Source organism: Phyllobates terribilis, unplaced genomic scaffold (assembly GCF_046119375.1).
Source record: "Phyllobates terribilis strain yellow unplaced genomic scaffold, ASM4611937v1 Scaffold_8__6_contigs__length_399053987, whole genome shotgun sequence".
Taxonomy (NCBI): domain Eukaryota; kingdom Metazoa; phylum Chordata; class Amphibia; order Anura; family Dendrobatidae; genus Phyllobates; species Phyllobates terribilis.
The window spans coordinates 264,720,895-264,734,539 of record NW_027362768.1 but is presented as its reverse complement, the minus strand read 5'-3'; the positions used below and the strand labels follow the sequence as shown (position 1 = coordinate 264,734,539).

At 43.0% G+C, this 13,645-nt stretch overlaps 1 protein-coding gene across 1 annotated transcript in view; it reads left to right on the top strand.

Annotated features, from left to right (window-relative positions):
• LOC141157214 (cytochrome P450 2D15-like) overlaps window positions 1–13,645 on the top strand; it is a 262,879-nt gene that overhangs the window by 84,063 nt on the left and 165,171 nt on the right. The gene's annotated exons all lie outside the window — the stretch shown is intronic.

Here is a 13,645-nt window from a genome sequence, read left to right as displayed (position 1 = left end):
CTGGATGCGCAAGACACATGAGTGCCTTCTTGCTGCACTACCTGCAACATGACCCTCAGATTGCAGAATTCGAAGTAATCCCGACTACTGGGTTGCCACACTCTTAGATCCCCGGTACAAAAGTAAATTTGCCGAAATAATTCCTGCCATAAAAAGGGATTGACGCATGCAGGAGTATCTGCAGACGCTGTTGCAGAATCTTACATGTGCTTTTCCACAAAACACCAGTGGTGCACGAAGTGAATCTCACAGTTCTAACTTGCCAACCGTGGGACTGTCGAGTCTTCATCACTCAAACCGTAACAGTAACACAGTATCTGCTGGTAACAGCAATTTTGTGGAATCGTTTCACCACTTTTTTAGACCATCCTTTGCGAGGCCACAGGAGACAAGAAGTCTGACACATAGTCAATGCCTAGAGAGGATGGTGCAGGAGTATCTCCAAGTGAACATCGAAGCCATGACTGTGTCACTGGACCCTTGCTCATTTTGGTATTCCAATCTGGAAAAATGGCCGGAGCTCGCCACTCACGCCTTGGAGATCTTGTCATGCCCTGCAGCCAGTGTTCTTTCTGAACGTGTGTTCAGCGCTGCTGATGGTGTGCTGACAGATAAGCGCACGCGGCTGTCCACTGAGAATGTAGACAGACTCACGTTCATAAAGATGCACAAATCATGGATTCGCAAGGACTTTTCTAACCCTGTGTTATCCTTGGGAGACTAAAAGCTTGAGGATTTGGTAATATCACCTCACCAACCGTTTTAAGCAACTGTGGGGCAATTGATGCCACTTAACCCTAGAACGCATGACCATAAAAATCTACACTTTCATATACCTGGGGCCTTTTAGGCCTGTGTGCAAATAACATGGAATAACTCAAACTCAAATGACAAACAACTATATACATGAAGAATACCTAGAGTTTCAAAATTCTAACTAAAGTAATCTTGCAGAAAATAGAAAACAATTAACAGGGCAGTACTGCGAGGCCCCAGGTATGCGTTCTAGGTTTAAGTGGTGTCTGTGCCACAATTTTGGGAAAAAATGGAGACTCTTTTTGGAGTCCCCTTGCTGTGTCTTACGTGACGTTGGCATCGTCAATTCCAGGTGGGTTGGGTCACTCCCCCCCCCCTTTTAACTGTAAGAAACTACATACACTATGGCTTGGGGTAACACAGATGGTTGAGTCTGAAGAGCTGTTTACTCAGAGGTCTGCTCCAAATCTTCAGTGTCTGCTAGTCAGCGTAGAATTTTTAACTGCATCTAGCCTAGGCAATACTTTGGGCGTAGTAGCCCAGCTGCGAAGCAAGCTGCACCGCCTGTGTATCTAATAAGAAGTTTTAAATGCATCTAGCCTAGGCAGACTGTGGGGACCCCCAACCAAACCCAGACGCTCAGCCCCCCTACCGCCCCCCTTTCCTTGACAATACAATAATGTAACTCTTACAACTGGATGGGTGAGGATCGGTCACAGCTTTATTAACTCTTTATACTCATTCCATTAGAAAGGCATTTTATTTCTAAAATAATTCAGCTTGTTGCAGCATGCCCTGGGTCTCCACTCCGGCAACTTGGCCAACAAGTGTAACTCTCCAACATGTCCTTTCTATTTCCAGGCCACGGAGGATCCTGAGTACTCGTATGCAGGACTCTGACCCCCACCCATCACTCTTAACGCTTGTTCCACTCCGTCCTGGAGTCCTGACAGGAATATGTCCAGTCCAATATCCATTAAGTGAACACCGTCGGGCCGTATGAGGCCTGCTTTATCTCCTTCCAGTTGTCGGTGTCGTACCACTACACCACCTCTGTCTCTTCTAAATTTTGCCATCCGAATATTTATTACCCGCCTTGTCCGTTCGATGGCCATTATGTCTCGCGCACCTTGCCATACCGCTATCGGCACAATCTCTGACCATACTATAGCTAGTTTTGTGAAAAATTCTCTGAAGCGCTCAGTGTCTAGTTTCATTATTGCCATTAGTTATGCGCTCTTGTGATGACCTAGGGTGTTTCCCCCGGCCTGTATAACTAAGATGACCGGACATCTTGCCTCTCTCCCTACCTTGATTACCTCCATTAGTACCTGTGGCCATAGCAGGCCTCTAATACCTCTCCAGTTGAAATATGTGTTATGAAACTCTAATTTCCTCCCGCCTGGGCGGACTTTCGCCCTTTTTTCTGCCCAATATATATACGAGTGGCCTATCACCCACACTGTTGGCTTAGCGTCACCTGTAAAAGAAACAAACCACGTTAGGATAACAAGTCCGGTCTTATGTATCTTGCCAAACACGTGGATCACCATCTCCCTATCCTCTGAACTTCCGTTCTGACAGTCCTGCTCTTGCTGCTTCCGTGGCCGCGCCTATGCGGAATGAGTGTGTCCCGTAATCTTTGGGGTGGTTCCCTGCCGATGTTATGCATTTATTAAATATAGCTTGGAACTGGTATCTTGATAATGGCGTTCCATCAATGTGTGATAGGAAGAAATTACTTTGTGATCTGATGGTTAGATATGTTTGTACTATTGTTACCCGACTCAGTGTACCGTTTGTGGGTTGTAGAAGTACCCAAGTGCCCCTGCCCGCTGGAACCGTTTTCGATTTGTGTATGCGTAGACGTATTGCATTATTGGCTATGACTACGTCCTGGTGTAATAAGCCTCCACTGGTGGTAATTTTGGATTGAGGGACTAATTCGCTTATGCATAGCGCCCCGAAGAAGGCGATCACAAATGCAGTAGACAGTAGTGTTGCTTCAAATTGTGAGTGTCATGTTAATGGTGTTAGGGATATGATGTGAGAAATCAGTTTTAGGGACACGGGACGGAACGTCTACACTCCTGACTTGGCTGACCCCTTTTCCACCCTTTTATGGATTGTCTGATGATGAATCTTTGTCACATCTCCCCAATTCAGTAGTTGGAAGTGAAATGCTACTCCGGTCAGACACCGCTGCGCTGACGCCCTTGATATGCCCCTCATCATTAGCTGGTGGAGAAATTCTATGGTGACTTGTGATCTGGCTTGTTCACATTGGTCAACCCGTCTGCCTGCTACTAGTCGTGTCCACTCTTCCCATGACTTACAGTATGCTTGCCACGTCGACGGGGCAACTGATGCTCTGATTAATGGCATCAACTATTCGCCACTAGATCCCATAGGGAAGGTGCGCAACTGTTGTCCCGATGGGTGGGCGTTGTGGAAGAGCTCTGTGAAAATCTGCCAATTGAATTGTTATAAAGCGTTAGCAGCAGCTTTAGACCCCTCAGCATAGTGGCTACCGCGGACCCATACATTGTGTTTTAGGCACAGGAATGCTAGCCTGGGTAGTAGGCCTAGCAATGGGAGAGACGATAATGCCATCTTATTAATGCAGTGCGCTAGGCTGGTGTTTTTTGTTATGAAGCGTATATTTTTGTAAGCCAGGAGCGCGCCCCATATTTCTATTGCTACCACTATTGGGAAGAAAAATTATTTTCAGGGCTAGATGCAGCTAAAAATTATTATTAATTTCAAAGCTGGTTGAGCTTGGTATAGATGGCCTAATACAATGAATCCCACACACTGCTAGAAGGCCAAATATTTTTTTCAGAGGTAGATGCAGAAAAAAATTATATTCAGTTTGCAACCTGATGGAGGTCAGTATAGATGGACTAATAGAACAAGTCCCACACACTGCTAGAAGGCCAAATATTTTTTCAGAGCTAGATGCAGATAAAAATTATTTTTAATTTGCAACCTGATGGAGGTCAGTATAGATGGACTAATAGAACAAGTCCCACACACTGCTAGAAGGCCAAATATTTTTTCAGAGCTACATGCAGAAAAGTATTATATTCAATTTGCAACCTGATGGAGGTCAGTATAGATGGACTAATAGAACAAGTCCCACACACTGCTAGAAGGCCAAAAATTTTTCAGAGCTAGATGCAGACAAAAAATTATTTTGAATTTGCAACCTGATGGAGGTCAGTATAGATGGACTAATGGAACAAGTCCCACACACTGCTAGAAGGCCAAATATTTTTTCAGAGCTAGATGCAGAAAAATATTACATTCAATTTGCAACCTGATGGAGGTCAGTATAGATGGACTAATAGAACAAGTCCCACACACAGCTAGAAGTCCAAATATTTTTTCAGAGGTAGATGCAGAAAAAAATTATATTCAGTTTGCAACCTGATGGAGGTCAGTATAAATGGACTAATAGAACAAGTCCCACACACAGCTAGAAGCCCAAATATTTTTTCAGAGGTAGATGCAGAAAAAAACTATATTCAGTTTGCAACCTGATGGAGGTCAGTATAGATGGACTAATAGAACAAGTTCCACACACTGCTAGAAGGCCAAATATTTTTTCAGAGCTAGATGCAGAAAAAAATTATATTCAATTTGCAACCTTATGGAGGTCAGTATAGATGGACTAATAGAACAAGTCCTACACACTGCTAGAAGGCCAAATATTTTTTCAGAGCTAGATGCAGACAAAAAATTATTTTGAATTTGCAACCTGATGGAGGTCAGTATAGATGGACTAATAGAACAAGTCCCACACACTGCTAGAAGGCCAAATATTTTTTCAGAGCTAGATGCAGAAAAATATTATATTCAATTTGCAACCTGATGGAGGTCAGTATAGAAGGACTAATAGAACAAGTCCCACACACAGCTAGAAGCCCAAATATTTTTTCAGAGGTAGATGTAGAAAAAAATTATATTCAGTTTGCAACCTGATGGAGGTCAGTATAAATGGACTAATAGAACAAGTCCCACACACTGCTAGAAGGCCAAATATTTTTTTAGAGCTAGATGCAGATAAAAAATATTTTTAATTTGCAACCTGATGGAGGTCAGTATAGATGGACTAATAGAACAAGTCCCACACACTGCTAGAAGGCCAAATATTTTTTCAGAGCTAGATGCAGATAAAAATTATTTTTAATTTGCAACCTTATGGAGGTCAGTATAGATGGACTAATAGAACAAGTCCCACACATTGCTAGAAGGCAAAATATTTTTTCAGAGCTAGATGCAGAAAAATATTATATTCAATTTGCAACCTGATGGAGGTCAGTATAGATGGACTAATAGAACAATTCCCACACACAGCTAGAAGCCCAAATATTTTTTCAGAGCTAGATGCAGATAAATATTATATTCAATTTGCAACCTGATGGAGGTCAGTATAGATGGACTAATAGAACAAGTCCCACACACAGCTAGAAGCCCAAATATTTTTTCAGAGGTAGATGCAGAAAAAAATTATACTCAGTTTTCAACCTGATGGAGGTCAGTATAGATGGACTAATAGAACAAGTCCCACACACTGCTAGAAGGCCAAATATTTTTTCAGAGCTAGATGCAGATAAAAATTATTTTGAATTTGCAACCTGATGGAGGTCAGTATAGATGGACTAATAGAACAAGTCCCACACACTGCTCGAAGGCCAAATATTTTTTCAGAGCTAGATGCAGATAAAAATTATTTTTAATTTGCAACCTTATGGAGGTCAGTATAGATGGACTAATAGAACAAGTCCCACACACTGCTAGAAGGCCAAATATTTTTTCAGAGCTAGATGCAGACAAAAAATTTTTTTGAATTTGCAACCTGATGGAGGTCAGTATAGATGGACTAATAGAACAAGTCCCACACACTGCTAGAAGGCCAAATATTTTTTCAGAGCTAGATGCAGAAAAATATTATATTCAATTTGCAACCTGATGGAGGTCAGTATAGATGGACTAAGAGAACAAGTCCCACACACAGCTAGAAGCCCAAATATTTTTTCAGAGGTAGATGCAGAAAAAAATTATATTCAGTTTGCAACCTGATGGAGGTCAGTATAAATGGACTAATAGAACAAGTCCCACACACAGCTAGAAGCCCAAATATTTTTTCAGAGGTAGATGCAGAAAAAAACTATATTCAGTTTGCAACCTGATGGAGGTCAGTATAGATGGACTAATAGAACAAGTTCCACACACTGCTAGAAGGCCAAATATTTTTTCAGAGCTAGATGCAGAAAAAAATTATATTCAATTTGCAACCTTATGGAGGTCAGTATAGATGGACTAATAGAACAAGTCCTACACACTGCTAGAAGGCCAAATATTTTTTCAGAGCTAGATGCAGACAAAAAATTATTTTGAATTTGCAACCTGATGGAGGTCAGTATAGATGGACTAATAGAACAAGTCCCACACACTGCTAGAAGGCCAAATATTTTTTCAGAGCTAGATGCAGAAAAATATTATATTCAATTTGCAACCTGATGGAGGTCAGTATAGAAGGACTAATAGAACAAGTCCCACACACAGCTAGAAGCCCAAATATTTTTTCAGAGGTAGATGCAGAAAAAAATTATATTCAGTTTGCAACCTGATGGAGGTCAGTATAAATGGACTAATAGAACAAGTCCCACACACTGCTAGAAGGCCAAATATTTTTTTAGAGCTAGATGCAGATAAAAAATATTTTTAATTTGCAACCTGATGGAGGTCAGTATAGATGGACTAATAGAACAAGTCCCACACACTGCTAGAAGGCCAAATATTTTTTCAGAGCTAGATGCAGATAAAAATTATTTTTAATTTGCAACCTTATGGAGGTCAGTATAGATGGACTAATAGAACAAGTCCCACACATTGCTAGAAGGCAAAATATTTTTTCAGAGCTAGATGCAGAAAAATATTATATTCAATTTGCAACCTGATGGAGGTCAGTATAGATGGACTAATAGAACAATTCCCACACACAGCTAGAAGCCCAAATATTTTTTCAGAGCTAGATGCAGATAAATATTATATTCAATTTGCAACCTGATGGAGGTCAGTATAGATGGACTAATAGAACAAGTCCCACACACAGCTAGAAGCCCAAATATTTTTTCAGAGGTAGATGCAGAAAAAAATTATACTCAGTTTTCAACCTGATGGAGGTCAGTATAGATGGACTAATAGAACAAGTCCCACACACTGCTAGAAGGCCAAATATTTTTTCAGAGCTAGATGCAGATAAAAATTATTTTGAATTTGCAACCTGATGGAGGTCAGTATAGATGGACTAATAGAACAAGTCCCACACACTGCTCGAAGGCCAAATATTTTTTCAGAGCTAGATGCAGATAAAAATTATTTTTAATTTGCAACCTTATGGAGGTCAGTATAGATGGACTAGTAGAACAAGTCCCACACACTGCTAGAAGGCCAAATATTTTTTCAGAGCTAGATGCAGACAAAAAATTTTTTTGAATTTGCAACCTGATGGAGGTCAGTATAGATGGACTAATAGAACAAGTCCCACACACTGCTAGAAGGCCAAATATTTTTTCAGAGCTAGATGCAGAAAAATATTATATTCAATTTGCAACCTGATGGAGGTCAGTATAGATGGACTAAGAGAACAAGTCCCACACACAGCTAGAAGCCCAAATATTTTTTCAGAGGTAGATGCAGAAAAAAATTATATTCAGTTTGCAACCTGATGGAGGTCAGTATAAATGGACTAATAGAACAAGTCCCACACACAGCTAGAAGCCCAAATATTTTTTCAGAGGTAGATGCAGAAAAAAACTATATTCAGTTTGCAACCTGATGGAGGTCAGTATAGATGGACTAATAGAACAAGTTCCACACACTGCTAGAAGGCCAAATATTTTTTCAGAGCTAGATGCAGAAAAAAATTATATTCAATTTTTAACCTTATGGAGGTCAGTATAGATGGACTAATAGAACCAGTCCTACACACTGCTAGAAGGCCAAATATTTTTTTCAGAGCTAGATGCAGACAAAAAATTATTTTGAATTTGCAACCTGATGGAGGTCAGTATAGATGGACTAATAGAACAAGTCCCACACACTGCTAGAAGGCCAAATATTTTTTCAGAGCTAGATGCAGAAAAATATTATATTCAATTTGCAACCTGATGGAGGTCAGTATAGAAGGACTAATAGAACAAGTCCCACACACAGCTAGAAGCCCAAATATTTTTTCAGAGGTAGATGCAGAAAAAAATTATATTCAGTTTGCAACCTGATGGAGGTCAGTATAAATGGACTAATAGAACAAGTCCCACACACTGCTAGAAGGCCAAATATTTTTTTAGAGCTAGATGCAGATAAAAATTATTTTTAATTTGCAACCTGATGGAGGTCAGTATAGATGGACTAATAGAACAAGTCCCACACACTGCTAGAAGGCCAAATATTTTTTCAGAGCTAGATGCAGATAAAAATTATTTTTAATTTGCAACCTTATGGAGGTCAGTATAGATGGACTAATAGAACAAGTCCCACACACTGCTAGAAGGCCAAATATTTTTTCAGAGCTAGATGCAGAAAAATATTATATTCAATTTGCAACCTGATGGAAGTCAGTATAGATGGACTAATAGAACAAGTCCCACACACAGCTAGAAGCCCAAATATTTTTTCAGAGGTAGATGCAGAAAAAAATTATATTCAGTTTGCAACCTGATGGAGGTCAGTATAAATGGACTAATAGAACAAGTCCCACACACTGCTAGAAGGCCAAATATTTTTTCAGAGGTAGATGCAGATAAAAATTATTTTTAATATGCAACCTGATGGAGGTCAGTATAGATGGACTAATAGAACAAGTCCCACACACTGCTAGAAGCCCAAATATTTTTTCAGAGGTAGATGCAGAAAAAAATTATATTCAGTTTGCAACCTGATGGAGGTCAGTATAGATGGACTAATAGAACAAGTCCCACACACAGCTAGAAGGCCAAATATTTTTTCAGAGCTAGATGCAGAAAAAAATTATATTCAATTTGCAACCTTATGGAGGTCAGTATAGATGGACTAATATAATGATTCTATGCCCAAAAGGTTTTACTTCACTAGGTGCAGTAAAAAAATTGTTATTCTATACACAGGTGGTGTAGCTTGCAACACAGATAGGCTACTCCACTGACTAACACACTCTGCAATGTAACGGGTCTGGGAGGCGGAACCTCTGGGCTACTATACAAGGGGGCGGTCCTTGTAAGGGAGCGGGTGGCGACCAGGCAGGCAGTCACAGCAGGTGACCGGGACAGTCTCTGGGTGTACGGGCAGGAGGTTACGGCAAGTGATCGGGGCAGTCTCTGGATAAAGGGTAGGTACGACCTGTGATGGCTGAACCTCCAGGTAGGCTAGCAAGGCAGATGGAGGACGTGTGCTCCCAGGTGAGCAAGCAAGAGTCTCTGGAATAGCAGGTGGTCACAGCACGTGACGGCGGAGCCTCCAGGTAGGCAAGCAGGCAGGTAACGGAGAAGCGCTCCCAGGTGAGCGGGCAAGAGTCTCAGGAATAGCTGGTGGTCACAGCACGTGACAGCGGAGCCTCCGGGCAGGCAAGCAGGCAGGTAGCGGAGAAGCGCTCCCAGGTGAGCGGGCAAGAGTCTGGAGTAGCTGGTGGTCACAGCACGTGACAGCGGAGCCTCCGGGCAGGCAAGCAGACAGGTAACGGAGAAGCGCTCCCAGGTGAGCGGGCAAGCTGGTCCATAGACAGACTAACCGGAGTTGTAAGGCAGACCGTCGGACCTCAGGCAAGCAGGCAGGTGGCTGATGTGCGCTCCCAGGTGAGCGGGCAAGTTGGTCCTTAGACAGACTGACCGGAGTTGTAAGGCAGACCGTCGGACCTCAGGCAGGCAGGCAGGTAACAGGAAATCAGGCAGGATTAGGATTAGGACAGCAAACTGGCAGGAATCTGGCAGGTAACTGGCAGGTAACTGGCAACGGGACCTGAGGGCTGAAGCACAGGTGAGACACAGGTTCAAACAACATTGCTCGGGCACCTCCATTTTGGAGGAGGTGCCTTATATATGGTAAAGTCCTCCGGCCATTGGCCGGGGACTCCTTAGGACGGCGCGCGCGGCCCCTTTAAGAGGGAGGGAGAGCGCGCGCGCGCGCCCTAAGCACAGTGGCCGGGAAGGAGCGAGCGCTGCCAGCAGAGCGGGAGAGGGACGCCGGGCACGGAGCAGAGCGGTGAGGGGAACAGCGTCCCTGCCTAGCAGAGGGCAGGGACGCCGGCACTACATGCAATAGGCCAAAAAGGATTAGCTTTGCTTGATTTAGCCAAATGCTGTGAAAAAAAACTTGCACAGCACTGGCACAGACCTGCCTGGCAAAAACTGATAGGAACAGATGTAATTTAGTCCTGAAAAGGACTGCAATTACAATTAGTCTTTACTCCCACAACCTATCTATTTAAGAGCACAGACCTGCCTGATAAAAGTCGTAGGAAATGCTGTAACCTAGTCCTTAAAAGGACTGCAATCACAACTCTTCCCTACTCCCAAGCTATCTGTAGATTTGTGCGAAAATTGGCTTGAAATTAACAAGGTATGGCGCACACAGCAACAGCGGTGCCGTCTAACACGCAGCTGCAGCAGTGAGAAAATGGTGGTGACGGGGAAAATGACTGGGTCTTATAGGGCAAGGACATGTGACATACACTGCCAATGACACATGCCCTTGCTTGTGTGAAAAAAAGCACTTCGCTCCGTGTGTGCGCTGCTGATAGGCTGACAGATTGCACCTCCCCACTGTAAATGCGGGAAAGAGAAAAAAAAATGGAGATCTTCATTATTCCTGCAGAGATCCAACCCCTGCCCCTCCCCCTGCCCCGCTGTACACTCAAACTGCGTATTAACATTAATTTTCATCATTACTGAGAAAAAATCCAGTTATGATTTTGGTGCACGAACAGTTATCGAACATAACCTCGAACAGCCGAATTTTTTTCAAATCGTTCGTGTTCGCCGAACGGCTCGAACAGCGCCCAAAGCAGCTCGAATTTGAGATTGGCGAACAGTTCGAGTCGAACAACGCTCATCTCTACTGATTACTTGACATTTCATTGATTTGGTGGTGAAACTAGTGGCATGGCCATACACCGAAAGTGCCCCTGGAGCCATTTTTACAACAAGACAATGCCAGGCTGCATTTTGATCATGATACTGTGAGCAGTCTGCATGGCTTAAATGTGCTACCATGGTCTGCAGCATCTCTGGACTTTTTACCCATTGAGCATAGAACATTGGTCGGCAATTGCAAAGGGAGCTGCCAGCAACAGATTTTGATGATGTGCGTGCCCTAATGCTTTCAGCATGGAAGAACATTCCTCAGACAACAATTAAAGGGGTAGGATAAGGCATCAATGTATGATTGGCCGCCAATCAGCTGAAGTCCATACCTGCGGAAGCCCTTACCTGCGGTGCTTGGTCATCAAGTTATAGTGGCTGGCACTTGTTACTGCCCATCCGCCTCCTATTCAATGGAATGGGGGATAGATGTGCTGTACCCTGCAGCGGCCACTGCAGATGGACGGCCAAGCTTCGCAGGTAAGCATTTCCGGCCGGCGGCGGCGGCCGCTGGCACTGACAACAGCTGATCGGCGGGGGTGCTGCGTGCGGGACCCCGGCCGATCATACAATGATTCTCTATCCTATGGATAGGACATCAATGTGAAAGTAGTGGACAACTTTTTAATAACCTCATTGATAGCAGCCAATGCATGTGAGTGCAGGGATTTCTGCAACCACCTGCTTATACTTGATTTTTGTTATCATTTGCTTACCATTAAAATGTCTACCCATCTTGTGATTTGCATAATTCCACAACTTTCCCTTCTTTGTTGTGCAATTTCAATGTTGAGGAGTGTATTTACAGTGGGTACGGAAAGTATCCAGACCCCTTTAAATTTTTCACTCTTTGTTTCATTGCAGCCATTTGGTAAATTCTAAAAAGTTCATTTTTTTTCTCATTGAAGTACACTCTGCACCCCATCTTGACTAGAGAAAAAAGAAATGTAGAAATTTTTGTAAATTTATTAAAAAAGAAAAACTGAAATATCACATAAGTGATATAAGTATTCATAAGTATTCAGATCCTTTGCTCAATATTGAGTAGAAGCACCCTTTTGAGCTAGTACAGCCATGAGTCTTCTTGGGAATGATGCAACAGGTTTTTCACACCTGGATTTGGGGATCCTCTGCCATTCTTCCTTGCAGATCCTCTCCAGTTGAGTCAGTTTGGATGGTGAACGTTGGTGGACAGCCATTTTCAGGTCTATCCAGAGATGCTCAATTTGGGTTTAGGTCAGGGCTCTGGCTGGCTCAGTCAAGAATGGTCAGAGTTGTTCTGAAGCCACTCCTTTGTTATTTTAGCTGTATGCTTAGGGTCATTGTCTTGTTGGAAGGTGAACCTTCGGGCAAGTCTGAGGCCCAGAGCACTCTGGAAGAGGTTTTCATCCAGGATATCTCTGTACTTGGTCGCATTCATGTTTCCTTCAATTGCAACCAACCGTCCTGTCTCTGCAGCTGAAAAACATCCCCATATCATGAAGCTGCCACCACCATGTTTCACTGTTGGGATTGTATTGGGCAGGTGATGAGCAGTGCCTGGTTTTCTCCAAACATACCACTTAGAATTATCACCAAAAAGTTCTATCTTCGTCTCATCAGACCAGAGAATCTTATTTCTCATAGTCTGGGAGTCCTTCATGTGTTTTTGAGCAAACTCTATGCGGGCTTTCATATGTCTTGCACTGAGGAGAGGCTTCTGTCAGGCCACTCTGCCATAAAGGCCCGACTGGTGGAGGGCTGCAGTGATAGTTGACTTTGTGGAACTGTTATCGGTTTCGGCGCCGGCCGGAAGTGCTTACTTGCGGTGCTTGGCCGTCAAGTTGTAGTGGCCAGTGCTTTTTACTGTACATCCGCCTCCTATTCAATGGAATGGGGGATAGATGTGCTGTACCCTGCAGCGGCCACTGCAGATGGACGGCCAAGCACCGCAGGTAAGCACATCCGTCACTGGTAACAGCTGATCTGCGGGGGTGCCTGGTGCAGATAGGGCATCAGTGTGAAAGTAGTGGACAACTCCTTTAACTTAAAGTACTATCTTCTGCAGCCTGCTGTACCTATGTGCAACTTGAAGGGTTGCATCGGTTACTTAAAATTGCTCTGCATCTCTGGGGTCCTCTTAGCCATTTGACTACTAATCCCTGTTTTTCGTCAGCCATGAGCATGCAACATGCATCTCAAATAAAATTTTGCTTTACAATCCAACACTGGGCTGACACAGTCATGCCCCATCAGGTGATCAGGTCTTGGTCATGTCTCTCTACTGTCAGACAATTGGCTTGTCTCACATTGGCTGTAGGGGCATGCAGGTTCCTGTGGGACAACATGCATATACAGTATTTCCACAATCCACTCACTTCCTCATTTCTCTACTTAATAAATACTTTCATTGGTCTCGGACAAAGCAGTAATACCTTCACAATGCTATGTACCATCAAAGTGCCCCTATATCAGTATTAAGCCCTGAATTAGTACTTACTGATGTCAAAATCCTTCTCATTAACCAGTGACATATGAAGGGTTTGTCACCACAGCTGCATACATCGGACCATCAGCCATTAACAACCAAATAGCTAAACAGGCATTCAATAAATTACTGGGAACCATATTGAAGGGGCAACAATATGAGGGTTACATCCCACCACCAAACAAGCATGTGCCAAACCTATTCTCGCATTCTAGCATTTTCTATTTAAATTAGTTTTATTTTATTTATGTATATGAGTGATGTTTAAGTTGTAATACAAGAGATTTAGCATGTCTTATAA